At 38.3% G+C, this 18,452-nt stretch overlaps 1 protein-coding gene across 5 annotated transcripts in view; it reads right to left on the bottom strand.

The window, feature by feature from the left end:
- Window positions 1-3,428: 3,428 nt before the first annotated feature.
- The window catches only part of MTCL3 (MTCL family member 3), a 61,927-nt gene continuing 46,903 nt past the window's right edge, over window positions 3,429-18,452 (bottom strand). For 2 of the 5 annotated variants that reach the window (XR_003428665.1, XM_027086873.1), the window contains one exon: window positions 3,429-3,973. The gene's annotated coding sequence lies outside the window, so the exon portion shown is untranslated. Of the gene's footprint in view, window positions 3,974-12,596; window positions 13,248-18,190; window positions 18,446-18,452 lie in introns of those variants that run through there. The other 3 variants (XM_027086848.1, XM_027086867.1, XR_003428664.1) reach the window with 3 other exon arrangements.

Here is an 18,452-nt window from a genome sequence, read left to right as displayed (position 1 = left end):
TGCACTGTTGGTGGGAATGTAAATTAATTCAGCCACTATGGAGAACAGTATGGAGTCTCCTTAAAAAACTAAAAATAGAAGTATCATACGACCCAGCAATCTCACTACTGGGCATATACCCTGAGAAAACCATAATTCAAAAAGAGTCGTGCCCCACAATGTTCATTGCAGCTCTATTTACAATAGCCAGGACATGGAAGCAACCTAAGTGTCCATCAACAGGTGAATGGATAAAGAAGGTGTGGCACATATATACAATGGAATATTACTCAGCCATAAAAAGAAATGAAATTGAGTCATTTGTAGTGAGGTGGATGGACGTAGAGACTGTCATACAGAGTGAAGTAAGTCAGAAAGAGAAAAACAAGTACTGTATGCTAACAGATATATATGGAATCTAAAAAAAAAATATATATATATATATATATATATATATAGAGAGAGAGAGAGAGAGAGAGAGAGAGAGAGAGAGAGTTCTGAAAAACCTAGGGGCAGGACCAGAATAAAGACACAGACATAGAGAATGGACTTGAGGACACAGGGAGGGGGAAGGGTAAGCTGGGATGAAGTGAGAGAGTGGCATGGACATATATACAATACCAAATGTAAAATAGATAGCTAGTGGGAAGCAGCCGCATAGCACAGGGAGATCAGCTCAGTGCTTTGTGTCCACCTAGAGGGGTGGGATAGGGAAGGTGGGAGGGAGACACAAGAGGGAGGAGATATGGGGATATATGTATACGTATAGCTGATTCACTTTGTTATACAGGAGAAACTAACACACCATTGTGAAGCAATTATACTCCAATAAAGATGTTAAAGGAAAAAAAAAGAATAACAGATTTACTGCTGCTCAATACTTACCCAAATCTCAGATGAGTGAAGAACTATAACATAGTTAATGCCTGAAGGATATGCCATGCATTTATGCCCTAAATACTTATAAATCTGTAGTTGGATGAAGTCAGGATAGCATCAAATTGCAGCCATGAATCAACTGCTTTGGCCTCTGTAAAATCATCTGTACTGAACAGTTGTGGCCATTATAATTTTGGCTGAATTTGAGGGACATTATAAGAAGCAACCCTCAAAACACCATGCTAAATCTAAGGATGCTATTGGTAGCACTGTCCTCTTTTAGAGGAGTCATGGGTGGAAACAAAATTGCTTTAGTTGCAAAATCAGGGACGAAAGTGCTATTTCTGGGAAATAGGTTTGCTTTTGTTTTCTGAATACTGAGAAATATGCATTTGATCATTTTTTGTTACTTACTAGAAAGACAGATTTGCTGCATGCATTTCACAAAGGATCCTTCCTCTTGTCTTCATCTCATCTTTCTCTTCTAGTTTTGGAATACTTTACCTTACATAGAATTTTATTTGACATCCTAAATTCTCTTGGGGACTTAGGTGAAGTATGAATAAACAAATATCATTATATTATTGATGGAAAACCATTTATTTTGTAAAAGGAAATCTGTGTTACTTGGTACCTAGCTGTTTTCAATGGTTATCTGATCAAAGGAGACAATCAGGAAAGATGGCAATGTGATAAAAAAAAAATTGCCAGGCATCTATTAACTCTATTAAGGGTATCTATCTGGATTAGTCTAGGTTTCAAAGATCCAAGTACGTACATCTTTGTTTTGTAATAGCAAATGCAATGATTGTGGATAGTCGCTGAACAAAGAATCATTAGCATCTTAATACCCAACACTGATCCTCTCACTAAGGACATTTTTACTTGGAATCACAGAAGTTACATGCATGCACCGGGAAATGTATAATTTTCTAATATATGGCTGAATAAGTTGTGTCTGATTTAATACACAGAGCTTAGTGATAAATACGAAAGAAATACAGTCTATTATGCTTGTGGCATGTTACATTTTTTCCAAGTGTTGATTTTTAATTTTAGTTAAAAATATTGTCTTGATTTTCTGTGATATGTGAAGACGATTTCCTCCTGTTCTCTACTCCCAGCTTTGTAGCCTCTAAGAAGGTACATTCTTACAGGTACAAAGCTGGGAGTGGGAAAAAATACATACATACTATGCCATTTTATATAAAAACTTGAGAGCATCCATGAATTTTGGTATCTACGGGGGCTCCTGGAACCAATCTCCCATGTATACTGAGCGACAACTATATTAGTATGATAAGGGGAGCACAATGCTAGTATTCAGGTATTGAACAGCATCATCTCTGGGTGGGTAGTTTGGGTAAGCACATTATCTAAACATATTCCCAGGTATGGTGTTGTATACTGCAGGCAGAATGACATAAACAGCAGCACAGCTACTATCCAAGATAAAGAAAAAAATATTCCAGCCCTTCTGTCAGTATTTCTATGGACTATCACCTATGTTTAACGCCTGCTAATTGATAAGGCTAATATTTTCCATAGATGGAATCTACAGAGCTGTCAGAATAATTATTTGACAATAACAAATTTAACCAGACAGCAGAACATCTTAGCTACATGGCTTAAACAACTGGCTAGACTAATCCTGACTCCCTTAATTATTTTGCTTGGATGCTAGAATTATCTGAGATTGTTACTAACTGGACCTTCCAAACCTTTGGAAGCCAATGAGTTCAGGTTTCGAATTGGAGTTGTGGATTTTGATTTGACCTAGCCATCTCCCTGTTGATCCAATCTGAGCCTCTGGATGGAGAAGTTAAGAGAGCAAGCAAAACGCACTTTCCAAACGATAGAAGGATGAGAAGTAAATTCTCCTTTCAATCTGTAATCATCTGCTACATGCCTGCCTTCTCAGCTCTATTTTAGAATAGTCACATGGCTATTCTTTTTTGTTTTTCCTTTTAGCATGCCAATTTGTATTTTATTTATAACCAATTATAGGGCTGTTAATAAGAAAAATATTTGCACTATAAACACATAAAGCACCAGCTTTGATTGTCTGTGAATAAAGGCCAAGGAGTCTGTTAAAATAACTGTCTTGGCAATGTGCACAAAACCATATAAGTCAACAGCAGGGAATGTTACAAGAAAGCAAGATAAGTATAAATAATTTTCAGTTGGAACAAGCTTGAATATACATCAATGCAGATCCTTAAAGGAAATATTCTGGGCCAAACAGCGTGAAGGAATAAAATTATTATTTGTATCAGAGTCTTGGCATGTCATTTTTTATAAATTCTTTCCAAATAAATGTGCCAATAAATGTGTCACACCTTGCCAGGATAAATACCATGTCCACCTCCATTTTCTTTTTGATATATGATGCTCTTTTTGATTATACTGAATTATCTAATACATAACTGCCTTTAGTAGACATTATTCATAAGTCATCTCTGAAAAGATCTGTGTTTTAATGCCCAGTTATAATTTTACTAAAATATGTTCTACCAATTATGTTGTTCTTCTGTTTTCATCCTGGGCCCGGAATTTGAAAACTTATGCAAAATACATACCTCACTTTTGATACCACAGCACTCTAGTCAGAAAATAATAAATTGATACACTTTAGAAAGACATTTCAAGTTCCAATTTGCATGCAAAGCTATAAATTAGCATAGTCTCTACGGTAACATTGGGTTAGGTTATGCTATTTTTGGTCTAGTAAATATCACTGAGACATGCATCTTTTAGGTGAAATTGGCAAGTAAAAATAGTTTCCAATACAAAACAAACCAACAGAATTTTCATTCTGAGTTTTAAGTTTCCAGTGCATTCAAAACAAATCAACCTGTACCTCTTCTATCTTCTTCTGCATGATCTTCCATTGACTTTCCCATTCCTTTCTTTCATTGTCAAACTGGTCCAGTAATTCCATCTTTTCCTTGCGCCAGTTAGTCTCTGTGTTCTCCCACTGCTTATGTAGGTCCATGGCAACCGTGTGAGTGTTAGTGAAGGGGTGTTTCTGCCCGTCTCTGCCTTCTCTTAACTGTTTCTTGGAAGCTTGGAGTTGTTTTATTTGAAGCAGTCTCACTTGCCTTTAAAACAAAGCCTAATATAAACATAACAAGAGAGAGTTCCAAATCCATGTGCTTTCTGGAAACATTTTATCAGTTTGTCAAGAGCCATTGACATAAACAAACTTTAGGAAAATTGGACTCAAAAGAAGAGATGACAAAAATATCTGCCTAAGGAGAAACTAACAGTCAAAGAAAAAAGTATCATCCAAACTTTTTTTCTGCCCCTTTCTGAGACCAGACAGTAAAATTACAGTGGACAGGATGGTTAAATGCATGTGTGAGATATAAGTATTCCTTTAACTAACCACCTAATCTAAACATAGAATTTTTCATGAATATCTAAGAGTGGAAGTATGAAATTCAACTGTTTAGTCACGTCTACACAACTGTGGTAGATTCTGCTGCAATGGAATTACTCCTTCTGTTCTGATGCAACCAGATTATACATTTCTGTGACTTAAAGTCCTGAGGTGGTGTTGGGCTACAATCTCAATTTTACACTCATAGAGTTCAAGCTTGTGGCAAACATGATTACTGTATCAATAAGACCCCAATGTTGGTAGTAAGTCTGGGACTGATGTATCAGTAAGAAACCAAACTAAAGCATAAAAAAAAATTGTCATTATTTTATTTCATCAAGTAAAATGTAAAAGCAGCAAAATTATCCTGAAAGCCATATGATAACACTTATCCATGCTCTTTTTTCCTTCTAATAGACTATATATCAGAACCTATCATCTGATACTGAATACAGAGAAATGAAAAAAATGTTTTCATCAGTTTGCAGGGAAATTCTTGATCATATTAAGGAGTGACTGAAATAATAAGATTTCTAGCATTTAGGGCATGTGTTCATTCAGGATCTGAAGATGCACTTTAAAATACCTCATTGGTAACTCTGTTATAAATCACCTAAAATTTCTGAGATTTATTTATATTAAAATGGGGGATATCCACAGGGTTATTACGAAGATTAAATGACATATGGACTGCAAATTGGTTTGAGAAATATAAAATTTCCCCTATTTTTTGCTTTAAAAAATCTTGTGCTGACATCCACTGAAAATATTTTTATTACTAAAGTTAGATACATTTTTTTAATGGGTAGAAAAGCACATTTAAAATGTTTGAATCGCCTTCTAAGATAATCACGCCTATAAGAAGTCTTAACTCTTTAGCTTTTAAAAAGCTGAAGAGTTGGCCAAAAAAAAGCCAATTTGGCCATGACCAAAATGCCTTAACTTACCAGGTGGTAGCTGATGCTAATTTTGAGCAAAGTTCTCGAGACTCAGTAGCTGCCTGGGTTCTGGGATTGTCTAATGAAGCCCACATAACCAGGAAGCAAGCCCCATTCTGCAGTCATAGAAGACGGCCGCGTATTTTATATCCCAAATATAAGATAAACATAGAAGACATTCGATTTTTGTCAGACTGCTCTGAACATGCATATCCAAGTGGTAAACTATTCCAAACATGTATTTTTGAGTTGCAATCTATTAATGAATTATAATAGACTAATAAGGATTTTAAAATGTCAGTGCTATATGCAGGCCTCCACCCTCAAAAACACCCTAATATTGGGATCTATATGGTTACTCTTCTCTCAAAAATTTTGCTACAGATACTTTGATCATCCTTACCTATTTCTCTGGCACTCACAAAACTATGACTAATTCAGCCAAGAAAAACAAGTCATTTCAGATTTAGCCATTAAAAACACTATCACGTCTCATTTTATCCACTCAGCCATGTCTTTTTTCTAATCTCATTTTCCATCCTCTGTCATCCTTCCTTCCTTTTGCTACCCTCCAATCCTGTGAGACAGTGACCACAAGTACCTGCCACAGCAAATGCAAGTTGCCCCCAAATAAATGTGTCGATGGAGACATAACAAAATGAAGATTGTAAAGAAAGTACAGAATTTTGTGTTTTGGTGAATCTGTTATTGATCTTGATTACCTATTAATTTCTAGGTTCATCTAATAACTATTCACAGGAAATGCAGACGGTGCTAATTTTCAGAGACTGCAGACTGCTTTAAACTATATGTAATTAACTGTGAGCTGAAACTATCTTGCTGACTAGCAGGTATTTAACATTGAAACTTCTTAGGAAGAGTGAAGTGGTTTAAGACATCAGGAGGTAGTTGCAGATAACAAAGGGCGTTACAGAAAGAGAGCAGGCTAATTTCAAGCTACCTGGAGAAGAGGTGTTATGATACTCCATGTCTCATTCTGTCTTTAAACACTGTAAATGTTCAGAAATCATCATGAAGTTTCTCCTACAATTATGTAGCAAAGGGCTCCAATTTTTCTTTTTATTTCTAACTCTTCTTGAACCACTTCCAGGTCAGGGTGAAAGGGCACCAGACCCTTTTCTTTTTTACCTACCTGAAGAATATCATTCAGGAAAACCCTCAATCAGGCTTGCTCCTGGTAACAGGACTATACATGAACCCAGATAGTGTTCCCGAAGCAGACAGAATCCTGCACTTAATTGCAAAGCGCCAAATTCATCACTTAATACGGAGAAGGGCCAATCTACAGGGCTTCCCCTTTCCAGGACCAGAGCAATATCTAGTGCCTTAAAATGTAATGGTTATGGATAAAAAACAAGCCTTGGAAAGAAAATTCCTATAGGGCAGTATCTGTGCCAATTTCTGTGGGAGGGTTTATTTCACCTTTCTAGTATCTATGTCTTGTCATAAATGTCAAATGTAATACGGTTGAATATATTGCTTTCTCCTCTAAAAATAAAGTGGGGTCCATAGAGTTTTGGGAGAATTAAATGTGCACGAAAGAGAATGCTTAATCAAAGCGACTAACACTGTTTTGGATCATAATGCTCAGTAAATGCCTGTTTCTTGGCTTCTTCCTTCTGTCCTTGTCTCCCTCCCGTTTTGTGTTCCCCCTACCCTCCTTCCTTTTATTTATCTTCCTCTAGAATAAAACTGATTTTGATTTCATTAGAAGATTCAGAGAAGCAAGTGTAATTGTGTGAACTCATATTTTTAACAGTTTTCCTTTGCCCTCAGTATTTTTCAAGTATTTTAAGAATACAAGGCAGGTTAAATATTTAGGAAATGTTTTTATTGTTAGCAAAAATTTGAATAGACAAATCTTATATAAAACTGCTTTTGTTATAATTCTCCCTAAATGTTAAAAAAAAATCCAACTAATAGAGCAATCTTATAGGGACATAACGTTCTGTAATGAAAAGTTATGGGGTAAAATGGCTCAGCCGTTCAAAAACTCAATTTCAGTGCTTTCTGCTGAGGCAAATATAAAAGTTCTCTTTGTTCCTAGTTGTCACTTGTTTTCGCCCACAGATATTGGTATCTCTGTGGGAGATAAGGAAGAATTTCTGCAATCTGCACCCTTCACTCTCCATTTCATTTCACTCCCTCCAGAATTTCATTCAGAATAAAATTTGATTAGAGCAAATATAAAAGGACAGAGGGAGCTGCACTACTTAGTCATGCACACGTTCTTCCCCCAACAACTCTAAGTGAGCATTACATAATCCATTTTAACCTACTTCCCCCTCCCCAAGGCCGGAAGCCAGAATTGTAGAGGGTTGTGAGTGGGTTGCATAAGTATGGTGATGGGAGGAAAACAGTTCTGCTAACCTTCCGGCCCTACTAGGAAGCAAAATTTAAGATTAACACAGCAGTTTCACAATAAATCATTTCTATTTCCCATGTTAGCCTCAAGTAGGTCACGGTAACACTTCTTCATCTGAGGGGTGCTCCCTTCTTACTACACCTTGGTTGTTACCATTTCAACCTTCATCTCCCCCATTGAAAACTGGACTTTAGCCAAACAAATGAAACAGCGTTAGGGGAGTTGACGCGATTGCAACTTCTCTCTTCTGAGAGTTTTGTTCAAAGTGTTTGTTTCTTGCTCTCTGCTTTCCTTTTTACAAACATACTGCTTTTCATATAATTGAAAAATTTTCACTTGTAGGAGGTTACATATTCCAATAGGAATGCCACACACAGTAGGTACTGCCAATCTCACAATTCCTAGAACCATCATTTGCCTTGGAGATGCTTTGCTTCCTCTTAACTTTGAAGAATTAGGAATTCCCAGGTCTATACCCATCAAAGTTATGCACCATTTGCCTCCAAGATTCTCTAGCCCTTTCTCTAGGCTATTATGAATCACTTGCATCATTTCAACTGATTATAAGACCTTATTCCTCCCCTACTGTTCACTGGCGAATGCATTTTTGCAAAGAAAACTATGACTTGATTTTGTTACAATGCAAAAGGGAATTTTGAGAAATTGCTATTTCTTGCTACTTCAGCATCGTTCCTCATGCTCCAATAAGGTCAAAGGAATACTACCTCGTGCAATTCTGAAGAAATCAATTTTGCCTTTTCATTTTATTATCTTCTCCTTGTTTTCTCTCCAGTTATATATTCAAACTAGAAAATATCCAACATACAGGGGCACCGATTTTACTTCTCTTAGCTCATAAAAGCTTTGAAAGACGCATTTGGCTTGGATAAACAAAACACCTAAACTTAACCAGCTTAAAGAGTAGAAGCTGTAGTGCTAAGGTTCCCTCCTAATTGCAGATTAACCCATTATGAATGGCATGCACTTCAACTCAAACCACAGAAACACTTATCATGCAGTAAGCAAACCATCAACTTGGATGAAATTTCACTGACTTATTTTTCACTGCAATTTTCAAATACCAGCAATTTCAAGGGTTGTGAACTTTACTTTGCAAATGTTAAAAAGTCTTCATCCTAATGAAAATAGTGTTCTAAAAAATAAATTCAGTGAAATCTTATGGTAGGGAAAGTGGTGTTCAAAGTACTGAGAAGCAGTGTTTCAAAAACAGTCTCAGAGAGCATATGGTACCATCAGTCCGGAGTCAGGAAATCCACTCACAGCAGCTGGACCTTCTCTTCCCTGGGAGTCAGTAAAATCCGTTACACACCCTGCCCCACTGTTTTTAAGCCAAGACACAGACACTGAATCAGGCAGATGTTGAAATCATCCTCCACTTAAACAAGTATCTACAGTTTCAAATATGTCAACAGCGGCCCCTCTATATTTTGCCACAATTAGTCACTTGCTTTCAAACTGCCAGAAAGAAACATACCTTTTTGCTCCGGGGAGAAATCCTATGGATGTCCGACCACTGGTCAATCTAGCAATGGGAGGACAGCCGGTTGTTTTAAAAGAGAAAAGTCTCAGCACGGTGACTCTTGCTTCTTTGCACAAAATGGGGATGCAAAATGAGTCCAACCATTCAACAGAGAGATACTGACAAGTCCCTTTGAAACCTCCACCATCTCACAGATCAAAAAGCTGCTCAGCTAATGTCACAGCAGCAGCTGAGGCTACTGTGACGTCAGTTTCTCGGAGGCGGCCTTCAAGCCATCTCTTCCAACCAGAGCTCTGTAACTTTAGAGCAGCTCCCACTCTGGGTAAACAACTCCAGGTCCAGGACATTTTTAACTTTTATAAGGGAGCCCAGTATTTCCAAACTTGCCAAAAGGGCTGGTGTTAATATCACACAATGACAATGGCCAATTTTACATTCCATTTATTTGGAAAAGTTAACTCCTTTTTTACAGGCAAGAATCATCTCTTTGCCTACCTCTCTCTTTCCCCTTTTCAAAATGTACTTTGCGGTGCCTTTGGAAGTTGGTCTCTGGATGTGGCAGAATATGTGTAGAAATTTTACGTATATAATCGCAGAAGATTTGTGAAAAGGTATCAAACTTCTGTCTTGAAATAAAGTAGAAATGGCAAATACGAAGACCAGCCTTCTAGTTCTTTGTGATTCTGTGGCAGTTTGCTGCTTGTATCTATAGTGATGGTGATGTCTTTCTGCTAGTGGAAATCAGAGCCCGTGGGAAAGGATGATACGTATTGTGGTAAGGAAAAAACCAATGAGATACCCATGTACTTGTTTTCAATGAAGGTGTACTGCAACCTAATTCAGCAAATAAGCTACATAAAAGTTTAAATAATAAGGGCTTATCCTCAAGTCTAAAGTCTGTGTGGTCATTAAAGCATTTAATAATCCCTGTCACATTATTTTTGCCTGCTTCCAGATTCCAGATAAATATTTCATGGGGAGTTAAAAAGTTTACTAAGAATAACCTGCTCATAGTAGGACTTTAGTACATGTAGGACAATTGAATGAAATCATACTCTGTGCTTTGAAAGCCTGGCATCAAAAGCAAAAAAAAAAAAAAAAAACCCCCCCCCCCCCGTCCCCAAATCTCAAAAGCAATAACAACAATAGTTAAATAATTAGTGATGACTCATGGAGAGACAGCTCTCTGCAAGGCTCTGTGCTAAGTACTTCTAATACCTAACGTATCTTTATCTTAGCTCACTCTCACAGAAAATGTGTCTGTAGATATTAACCCAAGTTTACTGATAAAACCAAGGTTCAAAGAGGCAGAGTATCTTGCCAAAATTCACAGAAACTTGACCACGCAGAGAAGTAGGTCTTGGAACCGGTTTCTCTAACTGAAGACCCTGGAATTTTGTCACAGAGATATTGATTTCAAATTACTGCCACTACTGATCAGTGTGAACTTCGGGTTTGTTACTTCTGTAAGGGGATAGTTATATTTACTTTGTAAGGATGTTGTAAGAGTATGAGGGGGTACTTACAGTGCCAGGCACTTAAGAAATGTTAGTTCATTCTGCCTTTGCCCTTATCAGGACACTCTGGACCTCTCTTCCGCTCCAGACCTCTTAATTTCCATGTGTTATTGGTAAATCAAATTAAGACTGTTTTCTACACCCCATCAGAACTTCAGATAATCTGTAGCTAATTACAGGAGGAATTATGCTGTGCTATCCTCTATACTATCCCTCAATAGTACCTGTTTCAATGCCCTTTTTCATGGATGTCCCAGTAATTATTTATTGCAGGTGCTTCATCTGCTTCTTGTCATGGTAAAGTTGACCTCAAATTATATCAAAAATAGAGTAAAAAACTAGGCACAAAAAACTTTGACAGAATTTCTCCCAAGTCTACCATTAACCGTAGTTACCAACCCTTTCTGTTGAATAATTTTTATGTATATTAGCTAAAATTTCCATGCTATATTTCATACCCCAGAGAAATAAAGCAATGCAATTAGATGACTGCATACAAAGGCAATAAATACTCAGCTCAGGTATTTCTGAACCTTTCCACTAAAAACTTCTAAGAAAGCTTTGTTTTAAAAAGTTCCTGCTGTTATGTACATAAAACGAATGGATTTTGAAAACAGATGCTGGTATACCCAGTCCTATAGTGATATTCAGACATCTTGAAGCGCCTGACATTTTCAAGCAGGTGTCAAATGGCTGAAAGCTTTATGGAAAAAAATGCAATTTGTTGCACAATCCAGGTCACTTTTAATCCATCTAAATATTCAAACCTTCAAATATGAAAGTGACTCAAATTATTGCTCTATATATTAGAGAGAATTTGGAGGAATCATTCATATCTGATGTCATACTAATCCTATTTCAGTGTATAACAAATATGTAAAGAAATGCATGTAACAATTCTTAATGTAAAGTAAATGTAGAAACACGAGCTGCTATCAAGAAACAAAAAAAGAAAATCCTGGAAAGGGTTTGAAAAGATCTATATAAATGATGCTATTAAGCCACAAACTAAAACATTTTGGAAAGGGGGAAAGAGCAATGAGTGCATAAATGTCACTAGCAGGTGTTTCCAGACTTACAGAATTTTAGAGCCAGAAAGAACGCCTGAAATCATCTAGCCACGCTTCTAATTTTACAGCTGAGGAAAGAGGCCCTGATGTTAAGCCATTTGCTCAAGGTCACAAAGGCACTAACTAGCAATGTCAGGAATAGAATCCAGATCTTCTAATTCTTGGAGGAGTGCCTTAAAGTTTAAAATTCCAAGGAGCTCAAAGAAGGGAATAGAACCCAGGGATAAGAGTTTGGGGCGTGAGACATTTATTTCTGGCTTTATTAAATCTTAAATTCAGTTCTCTTCTAAGTCCCAAATGAGGGAGCTAATACTTCATCTTCCAAGTATAACATAGGAGTCATATAACAGAGTATTTATCTTCATGGCCATTTATTTAAAGAGGTTTGTATCCCTCAAAAATGTAAATCCTCGGTCAGAATACGAAGACAAAAGAATTTTAAATTAGTGATGGAAGAAAATCTAGGGATAAATGCACCAACTTTGCCTTTAGTATCCCACTGCACATTTAATTTACAGTTTTCTGTCTGAAGGATGATCTTGAAGCACCACGAAGCAGTTATTTATTTAATCTCTTTACACTGGGTGGCTTCTGATTTCTTGCTTGTATAGTTTTTCAGCCCCTTCTTCTTTTACTCTTTAAACATATTTACCAGTCAAAGGGGTATTGTATTTCTATTTTCATTGTAAACGATATGGAAAAAATTGGAAAAGAGATTACTTTGAACAACGGAACTCATTCTTATAGCATATTATAATTTAGAAGCTAGGGGACTTCGCTGGTGGCGCAGTGGTTAAGAATCGCCTGCCACTGCAGGGGACACGGGTTTGGTCCCTGGTCCGGGAAGATCCCACATGCCGCGGAGCAGCTAAGTCCGTGTGCCACAACTACTACGCCCGTGCATTCTAGGGCCCGTGCTCCGCAACGAGAAGCCACTGCAGAGAAGCCCGCGCACCGCAACAAAGGGTAGCCCCTGCTCGCTGCAACTAGAGAAAGCCCGTGCAGCAACGAAGACCCAACACAGTCAAAAAAAAGAAGCTATTACATGTGGCATTTACAATTTTCAAAGCGCTTTACGCTACATCTCAGTTGTTTAGCAGAACTCTCTTGAACATTAAACGATCTTCCATTCTTAGGGAGAGGTCTTGGGCATTCCAATTAACATTCCACTTAACAAATATTTGTGAGCACCAGCTCTGGGCCAGCTGTAGCGTTAGATCCTGAGGACTGTTAGAAGAATAAGACAAATCTTTGATCTCAACAAGCTCCATCAACTCTGAAGATCCCTGAAATGTGACCTGCAGCATGACTGTCCACTTCCTGAGTATTCCTTGAAACAAATTTATAAGCAAATGTGGGGTGCTTCTCCTGGTCATCTCCATAGCGTTCCACCAACGGGACCACAGTTCCGTGTTGTGTTACTCTCAGGCCTTGCTGCACCCTGCAATCGCTCAAAGAATTATTTAAAAGTTCCTAAAGCTGGAACTTTCCTCCACTTTCTGAACTAGACCATCCAGGGGTGAGGCCCAGTTTTCTTAATTTTTATAAAGTTCTACAGCTGAGTCTGTGAAACTTGGTCCTGTGTTATTTGAGCCCTAGAATGACAGAGTTCGGACTCTGTGTTAGTAAAAGAAATAGGTTGACACTTATCAGAATCTGTTTTAGATTATAAAATGATGAGAGTCACACACAAAGTATTTATTATCCATGGAAGTTACATGCTTAGGTTGTTGTGTTTCAGCTAACGTGCTATTTTCCCAGTGCTGAATGTTTTTCCCTAGAATCACGGGATGCTGGCTGTCTCTCCTATTCTGAGGGATGGTGACATGTCAACAGATTTTTTAGCCAAGCAAATCTGTCATGGGGATTATGTACAGGCATTTCCAGATGACAGAAATATTCAAAAGAAACAGTTTCAAACTATCTGTTTTATTTTATTTTTTAAAGTACTGGTCTATATTTTGAAGAAACAAAAACAATAAAACATTTTTTAAACGTGAGCTATTTAAGACTAGAGACAGATCTTCCTTACAGTTTTCAAATTTGTTTTTAGCATCTCACTATATTATTTCCAGATTCTTTACTTGGGAGATATTGATAATGATGACAACAAAAGCTAAGTGATACAGGAACTGTTCTAGGGCTACCTCTCATTTCATTCCAGAAAAGGGCCTTGGGAATGCCTTTCCACCACAAGAGGGCCACCCTGAGTCACTTCTGTTAGGAAGTTCTAGCAGGAAAGCAGGGCTGAGAGAGGCCATTTAGGGAGTATAATTTGAAGGACAAAGGAACTGATCTGTATTCTCCCCATCCTGCCCCATCCCAGGGTGTTGCTACCCCACCTATATCTTCTACCAGAAATAGGAGACAGCATTTCATTTTTAGTAATTGTCTAATCAAATGCCATTGACAAAGGAAGCGATTACTGGCTAGTCACAACTTTGCTCAGAAAAGGAGAGCTGCTACTCCCAATTAAAAGAACAAGAGAAATCCCCTGAAAGAACAAACAGTGAAACATCTCTCCAGACTACTAGACCCCTAGTTCAAAGAGGAGGTAATAAAAATGCTAAAGGAGTAAGAAAGATGATTGATAGAAGTGCAGAGCAGTGTAACGAGGAACTAGAAACTCTAAAGAGGAACCAATTAAAGTTTAGATAACTCAGTTGCTGTGATTACAAACCCATCTAAAAGAAAAAAAGGAACAGCTAACACACAAAAGGGCTGGAAGGAACAGTCAATATAGGTAAGCTTTGATCGGCGGAGCCCGGTGGGCCGTGGAGCAGGGAGAGAGACGGAAGATCAAAAAGAGGAACTGTATGAGTGGTGCTAGATTTTGAGGGGCTAATGTGAGAGGTCTTGGTGCCCAGGTGCAAAGGAATATGGCATCATGATGTGAGAAGGCTACGGTAAAGGATCTGGAGATGAGGGTCCAGGAAGGGAGGCCCACAGTCACACTTCAGTGTAGCCTTGGGTCCACTCCAATCAGAGGACTTCTGCAGAGACAGCTGGACCCACTCTCTACACCAAGATCTCTTAGTTAAGTCCACAGAAACTCTAACAATGCCCTGACGCCTATGCTTGGCCCTTACACTATATTCTTTTGTTGTCGTTGCCACTGAAATATTTTGCACAGTAAGATTCTTTCATTCTTTCTTTTCCAATTATTTTGCATCTACCCTACTGTTTTTAATCCATCTACTTTCCACAAATATGAGTCCTTCAAACAAATAGCTACTTGGGAATAAATCACATTCCCTCGAAAGTGACAAGTGTGACCAGAGGCATGAGTTTCTCTTCCTGGAGAGCTTTCTCACTCCAAGATTTGAAGGTCCATTGCTGGGGGATCCTCATTTTCCTTCAACTACCTCCTCTGGCTGCTTTCCTGGGGCTTTTTCCACTACATGGAGTCTAAGCAGGTAGAATAATGCTAAGACCTTCCATACAGTGGTTCTGGTGCTTCTGCAGATACACATTTCCTTTCAGGTAAAGGAGCTCAGATTCCAAAATCTAGAATAAATTAATTTTGCTGACTCATTATGTTAATCACCATCCCCTCCCCCCTTCAAAGTTCTAAACAACTGATCTAGGCTGACACATAGGATGTCTATTTAAATAGTCTAAGTCTGTTTTATCTGTCCTGGAGTTAATAATACAGAGGGAATGACAAAGGGAATGGATTGTACAAAAATCGCACATGTTCATGAAAAAGAAGGGAATTACAAACTAGATGCTAAACTGAGTTTTCTGACATTAACAAATAAAAGACACTATTTTTTTTTAAAAAGCTCTTAAATTCTCTTTCCTTACTAAGCCATTTGAGGCAAGTGGACAAACTGATGAGCTTCTCTCTGCCCCTCAGTCTCTTTAAATTTTCAAACACGTAGGTTAAGGCAGGAACTTTCAACATGGACTCAAAGAGCTGACTTGCTGACTTCACAGGTACATTATGAAGAATCTCAGAAAGGAACAAATGTTTGTCAGCCTTCAATGATCACTCATGCCTCTTGCTTGTTAACACAGATTTTATAAGCAGCTCAACCCAAAACACTCAGAAGAGACTACAGAAAAAAAACATGTAAAGACACTTTTTCAGAATCAATGATTTCCAGAGTTCCATCTTTGGAGTCGGCAGTATAACAAAGCTCCTGAAATAGTCATATAATTCCTCAATACTTCAGGGTCCCTTCCCATTTTGTGAAATGAGTAACTCTTCTAAACGTTTCTGAAAGGCTCTAGTTTTTCAATTAGTGCAATCCTCCAACATACTGTTTATTTAATATCTATCTTGGTACAAGATAAAACTTTTAAATTATTTACCTAATATGCCTAAAAATGTTCTGATAATTTAAAAGAAAAAGAATCAAAACAAAAGCAAAATATTATGAACTGAATTTGAAATACCCTAAACAGAAATTTTGGTTTAGACAACATTCAAAGAAATATTCTCGTCCACAAGTCAAAACAGTTACATGAATATTTTTTGAAAGGCTGAAAAACTGCTGAACACCACTGATTATATACTCTTATAGTAAATTTTATGAATTTATAAAATCTTACAATTTTATCTTCAGATGTTGGATTTTCATGGTATTTGATTTAGCTATAGGAAAACTCAGATAACTATGAACTAAAAAAACCTTTTATAATTGTAACAATGAAATTGAATAATCAAGAAATGTCACATTTAAGCTTAGTAAACATAAACATCTGAGTCATAAGATAAGATGAGGTTCTTTGAGACATCACAGCCTGGTCTGACAGTGGAAAGTGAAAGGTGGAGATTTTTCCTTATTTTTAACAGGCAAGTGTTGCCTTTGCTGCTCCTGTTCTCTGATCAAGCGAGATGATAACAGCACTCTACTTGAAAATTGTTCCTAAAAGTGCTGTCAACTTTTCCCACTTTCTGATATTACCCTCTACCACTTTCTCTTCAACCCTTATATTCAATTAGAGCACCTCACCCAAAGCATGACTCTACCAGAGGAAAGTGGGCTGTGGTTCTATAAGAACATAGCTACCAACACTGCATGAATATTTAGAGTTAAGGCTTAGCTACCAAACTGACATTCCAAACTTCAACGGCAACTGATGAAATAACCGCATCCCACTCTACCACACAGATTGAAATGAAGGCTGGAGAATGCAAGCCAATACACATTCCAGGCTGAGCACTGGATTTTCCCTTGTTTTATGAGTTTGAGCCTGTTCTGCTTAAAAGTAGCCAACTGAATTTTTTTTTCTTAAATCTAGGCCAAATTACCAAAGACACTCCTTCCTACACCCAAGAATGTGCACACAAAGGAATTTTTTGTTTGTTTGAACTTATTTTCAGTGTGATGTTTAAATAGCACAGATTCAAAGCTGCAAATATGAGAAGATTCCTTGTCTCAATAATTGGAGGATTTTGTTTTCTTCATGAACAAAGAAGCCTGGGTGTTCCTCTTTTAGAGCTAGCTGTATACAACAAAGATAATGCAAGGAACAGGATCAAAGGGGAGGGGAAGGAGATATTGGGGACTCTCTTTCTGAGTTCTTGGGTGCCATCTTTGTTAACTTTTCTTCCCGTGACTATGCCCTGTGGTGTAAGGGAGAGATGCACCCTAGATCCTTGGTGCTCACACAACAGCCTGAAGTGCCAGGGAGAAGAAAGCAAGGGACAAGGTCACCTTGTGCCCGCTGGCAGTCTGCTGAGACCACCTTCCAACTACCGGCCCCCAGCAGGCCCCTAAGATAGATGCAGGTCTGAATTCTCTGACACTAGGTGCATTTCCTATTGTACATCACCGTGTGTAGAGGTGTGCGCACACACACAGGCACAAACTGAGAAGCCGGCTATGCAGTGGGTAGAGCACAGTTGGAAAGAGCCTCCAAGTCTGTCCTGTTTCCCCTCATCATTATCTTACTGGGGTTGCATATATGAAGAGCCTGGATGGAATTCAAAATTGTCATGAAATTCTTCTATAAAGTCAATGCCTTAGGAAGCCATAGGTAAGATTAATACCCTTGTTGCCAGGATGACTTTAGTTCCTCACAAGAGATCTGAGGGCAAGGCTGGTGTTTTGGTTAGCCCAGCCATCCCTCGGTTAGCATCTCCTTTCTTGTCCAGGTCACAAGATATTGTTGAGGTATATGTACCAGCCCTGCATTGATTTATGGTATTATTCCATCCAAGAATGCCTAGGGATTTTATTGTGCTCTCTTAGGGAAATCTAACATGCTCTCAGGTATGCAATGAACAATAAATTGCAACCACAAACCTTTTCTTGCACTTCAATAATAGTACCTGTCAGAGTTAGCTGTTTACATGTCTGTCCTGGTCAATCAATCAATTGAAAGCTGTGAAAAAGTAGAAACTGAACCTCAATTTCCTCTATACCTAACATAGGGACACTTCAAAATGTTTGTTAAGTAGGGGCTTTCCTGGTGGCGCAGTGGTTGAGAGTCCGCCTGCCGATGCAGGGGACGTGGGTTCGTGCCCCGGTCCAGGAAGATCCCACATGCTGCGGAGCGGCTGGGCCCGTGAGCCATGGCCGCTGAGCCTGCGCATCCAGAGCCTGTGTTCTGCAAGGGGAGAGGCCATAACAGTGAGGGGCCCGCATACCGCAAAAAAAAAAAAAATGTTTGTTAAGTAGACAAAGGATCCATGCTCTATCTTTTTGCTCCGTTCTCACATCTCTTTGTGTATGCTTTCTCGTCTGGGTTTGGAGGGCAGAATCAGTTGGCATCCATCATTCTTGCTGGGACACCATATCCTCTCTGTGGATCACATGGGGAAGCTTTGTAGCAGAGATGACTGTATA

This window comes from Aethalodelphis obliquidens, unplaced genomic scaffold (genome assembly GCF_003676395.1).
Source record: "Aethalodelphis obliquidens isolate GAN/ISIS:26980383/991018 unplaced genomic scaffold, ASM367639v1 scaffold3, whole genome shotgun sequence".
Taxonomy (NCBI): Eukaryota; Metazoa; Chordata; class Mammalia; order Artiodactyla; family Delphinidae; genus Aethalodelphis; species Aethalodelphis obliquidens.
The sequence above is the reverse complement of the archived record's forward strand: the minus strand, read 5'-3'. Positions and strand labels throughout refer to the sequence as shown.